A 6,000-nucleotide genomic window follows, 5' to 3' on the forward strand; every position below is an offset into this window, starting at 1 on the left:
GCAAATTCCATACTGCATCAGTGTGAACCAGGGCTTACGCTGTACCCAGCATTGTGTACTTTCTTAGGAGCAGCTGTTTCCAATAGCAACCACAAGTCATAGTAATTGAAGGAATTGTCTGGATGAGTCCATCTTGATGTTTTCCCAGGCTCTCCACAGTTACCTTTCTTTGGCAGAGTGACTTCTGGTACTTCACCTCAGGTCTCCATCCTTTCCTTCATGCCCACAGACAGGCCTTCAGTTTTAGAGCCTGGAACACATGGTTAGGACCCTGATCACTTGACCTCCCCAAGTATTTACACTCTCTCCCAGCATGCACAAGCAGCCAGAAAACTTCTAATGGTTGGTTGAGAGATGTATGTATATTCATTACCCAGTTTTACTGCAGCTCATCATATTAATGCCAAAGGTACTAGTGATACCTACTGGCAAAAGGGAAGAATTACAGCTACATTGAACTTTGGGGAAGACCAAACAACCAGATCACAAATTACCCAGGTAACCTACAACCCAGCAAAGCTAAAATTACTTCTAGCCAGTGTTTAGTCAGGGTGGCTACATGGACTAGGCTGGAACGAGGGGGATACTATCAGACCCAGAACTCTCATGCAAAATCACAGAGTTTGACAGCTGCTGGACTGTACAGTCTGAGTCTGGAACTTGGGGCATAAAACCCTGTCATGTGTCTAGGATTATGCAAAGAAAGAAAGTTATGCTCAATCACCTTATCCATTCATCTGGGAACACTGGTGCTCAGCTTCAGCCTCTGCAAGCTGCTCCAGTAACAGTTATTATAAACCAAATGGCTAAAAAACACCTTGAACTGCTTTTTGGCCATTTGGTGTTGTAAAGGGTACCAAAGATCTTTACTGGAGTGCTGGCCTGTGTTTTTTTAAATCCACACTTCTTTTATTAGAATAAAAGAGAAAAATAGAACATTGCACATAGCATATCATGTCCCAAGTAGCATACAGACTAAAAACACATTAAAAGGACAGGATCAAGCATATCAGCTTGTTATAATCTTGAGAATGCTTCTATAGGCCACTGAAAGCAACAATAGGCATTTTATTTGTAAGCATACCATGAGGAAAACAGGTAGCAGGCTGTATCCTCAATACCACAAAAGTATAAAGAATGCTACTCTGGAAATACCCACAAGAATATCACCTCACACTTGCAATAGTCTGTCCATGACCAGTTAAGCCAGTTCTAGAACGTCCAGCCAGCCCTGCCAGACCACAAGGTAAAATTGCAGTGGGCATTGTGGTGTTGATATGTGAGTTGTTCACACAGCAGTAGGGAGTTTACATATTCAACCCAATGCTTTCTAGTCAGAGGGCTGGGTGACATCCAGAGCCTGGCTATTAGTTTCTGGCCAAGTATAAAAGTCTGGGGACCATAATGAGGGCCCCCAGTTGATAAACATCCGAATCCAACAAGATGATCTTGAGAAATAGTATGTTGGGCAACCAAAGATATGGTTTGTAAGACCTCAGCCCAGTACCTACGCAGCTTTGGGCAGTGCCATAACATATGGATGAAATCCCATCTAAGTATATTGCATTTCGGACAAATATGCAAATTCCTTCTACCTCATTGATAATCTGGTGTATTATATACTGATGAACAATTGAGCCAGTTTGTGGGAAGCCGAAATGGTGGTTAAAGGAACTTATTCCAGAGCTGTGACCCAGATATCCCCGCTAATCTCTGTTATATTCTCCACCTAGTGTATCCTACACTTTAAGTTGATTTTGGATCTTAGCTAAAAAGCTTGCATAAATGTGAGAGATCATCTTTTTTCTGAGCAGTCTGAGTGACTTCAGCAATAAGTGCAGAGCCTGCTTATTAAAGGTAGGCTATATGTGATTGTGCTTGTAGGGTGTGGCTTAGCTGGAGATATTGATAAAATGTCCTATGTGAAAACATAAACTCAGATTGCAGGTGCTCAAAAGATTTTAGTTTTTTCTTTAGGTATATTACTTCACAGCGGGTTGTTTTCTACATCCCAGTCCTGATCATTATCAGACCATCAATATTTTCTCACGAAAATGTATTTTAGTCATCACTTCGCACTCATAGTAAGTGCGTTTAGCTCTTAATTTAAATTTCCTTTAGGGATGATGATATCGAATTGATATTAATACTATTTTTTTCATTATTCATATTGCAGCACTGCCCTATCAGCATCAGCCGGCAGGTGATCTTGTTGCCTGTGCATTTGGGCAGGGCCCCTTCAGGAGGCGTTTGGGCGGCAATTATCCTTTACTGGTTTCAGTTTTTCTTTATTTATTTTTTGTTCTATCATTTTTGCCTGAGATATATGAGAAGTCCTTGGCTGTGTTCATATAAAATTGGTTCTTAAATTTTAGGCGGTTTTTAGCTCACATGGAATCATGTAAGTGTATAACCATATCGTAAATTATTATATTGTTTATACTAATTAAATCATGTGATGTATATTGATATATGTATGTTTGTTATAGGCGCCATGCCTTCTCGAGCACTTCAGAGGAAGAGATTTCTGTTGATCTCGAAACGCGGCAAAGGCGAATTATGCATGGTCTATGACTAGATTTGCAATACCATCTTTGACGACACTGCCGCAATCTGTATTGTAGTTTTATGTTTGTTTTTTTAAATTGTAAAAATAAAACTTTATATTGTTTTAAAAAAATCTTTATTGAACTGTTTAAATTTATTATATAAGAGAATTGTGGCCTTAAAGTCCCTTCCAAAAGAAGACTCCCTCCCTTGTTTTCAACAAGAAGTACAGCACCCGGGTTGTTGAAGAGAGAAATGTCCGTAAGTTTGTGAACAATCCACAGACATGTTGCCAGATTGAAGGGCAAAGCTTTGGACATTCCTAGAAGATGTGGAGTAGCATGCCAGCCTGGGTACTGCATCACCAGTACAACGGGCTGTGTCTGGGAAATATTGAGGCTAGTATTGATGGGGTCCAATACAAGCGCGTCAGTATTCTAAATGTGATTTTCTGGTATTTACTGCAAAGGGAAGACTTGTGAGCAAAGAAGAGTATCCGGGTCTTTTGATCCTCTGAGAATATGGTGTTAAGCCCTCTTTCCCATTTGAGCAAATATGAAGGATCATGCTGAGATATAACTGTAAGATACTGTAAGAGGAGGAGAGAGATTTCCGTAAGGGCTCATATCCTAAACAAAGGTCTTCAGAAAGTAGGTTGTCTGTGGTAACAGGCATGGTCTGTGAGGGGCCGGAGGAAATGAGACAGTTGCAAAATCTTCCACCTGCCCAGAACAGAGGACTTGAGTGCTCCATACAGAAACGGTGGATGGACCCATCCCGAAGGACCAAGAAAGGCAGAAGCTCTAACCAGGTTCCGTTCTGAATGCAGTTGAAAAGCTCTATCAGAGATACCCAGGATGAAGTCTGTGTGGCCAATAACAGGCATCAGCAGCGAGGGGAAGCTGGAAGTCTCGGCCATTCAAAAGCACCCACAGAGTTCCGAGTTCGATCAAGGAGTGTGTGGAGGATGTGTAGTTAAAAATCAGGAGTATCGAACCTCTATCCACAGAAAACCAGCTAGGGGGGCCAGTACAGACTCTTGCTCCAGGGATACCCATAATTTATGAGAGGAGTGATCAGTTGACCACCCTAGTCTTGTGAACTGCTGTACTGTATAAGGCGGGTTAAGGAAGACAAACCCCCCTCTAAGCTTGGGTCACTGCAGAGTGAGTGTTTAAGACAAAAAGGTTTATCCTGCCAAACATACCTGATAAAGATTGTCTGGAGCTTACAAAAGAATCCCTGAGGTATCTTAACTGGCAAAGTCTGCAAAAGATACAGGAGATGCAGCATAATATTCATTGTTAGGACATTGCATCTACCAAATCGAAAGATAGACAGCACCTTCCATTTCTCCAAGTCCGTAGAGAAAGTGCCTAATAAAAGCTGGAAGTTGTATTGAAAAAGGTGAAGATTGGAAGGGATTCTGGTTCTCAGGTACTGGATGGCTTGAGAGGCTCAGTGAAAAGGGAAGGTGCTACTGAGGTGAGCAAGGGAGCGAGGTGCAAGAGAAACGATGAGGACCTCTGATTTTTGTGAATTGATTTTAAAGTCTGACAGGTCAACATATGCATTTATTTCGGACAATAAGACCAGTAGAGAGACAAACGGGTCTGATACATAAAACAGTAAATCGTCTAGGTAAGCAGTGATTTTATGGTGATATGTACTAGTTTCAAGGCCTCTGATGTTGAGATTAAGCCTAATGTGATGTAAATACAAAATCTTAAGTTACAGTTAATTTCACAGACATCCAAAGAAGAATAGCTTTAGTGGAATCCACATATTTTGAATGTACTGCAGTGCTTCATCCTCTTGAAGCTGTTTCCGATTTCTTTATTGACAGGAGTAATGCAGAGATCTAAATTGGCAGCAGTGGAGAAAAAAAATCTCTGGGCTGTTCTTAGCTTGAAATGTCAAATTCCTTATATAATTGACCTATACTCTTTCTCCTAACAATCCCCTCTGTCACTCTGTAAAATGTCTATTTCTACTGCACACGGTGCACTTGTCAAAGGTGTTTGAGCAGTGAAAACCTTCCTGAAAGTAAAAATGAAGATTCCTGTTCTGCATTGGTAATTTATGGAAACACACAGACTCTACTCTTATCAAGTATGATACTAGATTTGATTTTTTATCACTACAGCATGTTTGTAAAATCCCGCATTCTGGCTCAAAATTCACACACAGCCCAATGGACTCCTTCCATTACTTTTTTACAGTAAAAAAAAAAAAATAGATGCACAAACCATCGACTAGACAAATAATTCAGGCATAAAAAAAAAAATCATAAACAAATGGGATGGGAATATATTTCACCATTAATACCATTAGTTGGAACAAATTATTTTCCACCAGGGAAGAGTACTATATCAGGAACCTGGATAAAAGATAGTTACATAGTTAGTCTGGCTAAAACAATTCAAAAGTCCATCCAGTTCAACCATAGAAAAGAAAAACAAAAAGTTACAATCCTATACCCACAGTTGATCCAGAGGAAGGCAAAAAAGAACCCAGCAAAGCATGATCCAATTTGCACCTGCTGGGAACAAAATTCCTTCCTGATCCCCCGAGAGGCAATCGGATATTCCTTGGATCAACTTTACCTATAAATGTTAGTATCCAGTTAGATTCTGTGTATCTAAGAAAGAATCCACTGAGCTGGCCAGAACCAACTCTTGAGGGTGTCTATTCCACATTTTCACAGCTCTCACTGTGAAGAAACCTTTCCTTGTTTGGAGATTACATTTCTTTTCCTCCAGATGTAAAGAGTGCCCCCTTGTCCTCTGTGTTGACCTCAGGATGAATAACTCTACACCGAGTTCACTATATGAACCACTGATGTATTTATACATGTTGATCATATACCCCTTTAATCTGCTCTTCTCAACAGAGAATACACTTAGTTCCTCTAATCTTTCCTCATAGCTGAGCTCCTCCATGCCTCATATCAGTTTAGTTGCCCTTCTTTGTACTTTCTCCCCTACGTTCTTTTTGTGAATTGGTGCCCAAAACTGAACTGCATATTCCAGATGAGTTATTACTAATGATTTGTACAGGGATAATATGATATCTCTCTCTCTCTGGAGTCTATACCTCTTTTAATACAAGAGAGGATTTTGCTCGCTTTAGAACCCGCAGCTTGGCATTGCATGCCATTATTAAGCTTGTGATCTACCAGAACTCCCAGATCCTTCTCCACCATTGATTCCCCCTGTTATACCCCCCCAGTATGTATGATGAATGCATATTCTTAGCCCCCAAGTGCATAACCTTACATTTATCAACATTAAATCTCATTTGCCACATAGTTGCCCAATTAAACAGTGCATTGAGGTCGGCTTGTAAGTTGAAGATATCCTGTAAGGACGTTATTCCACTGCACAGCTTGGTGTCATCTGCAAAGACTGAAATGGGATTTTTGTATTTCAATGGTTTTTATTAATTTTAAAC

This window comes from Staurois parvus, unplaced genomic scaffold (genome assembly GCF_062004578.1).
Source record: "Staurois parvus isolate SC_StPar_1 unplaced genomic scaffold, SC_StPar_1.0 ptg001822l, whole genome shotgun sequence".
Lineage (NCBI taxonomy): Eukaryota > Metazoa > Chordata > Amphibia > Anura > Ranidae > Staurois > Staurois parvus.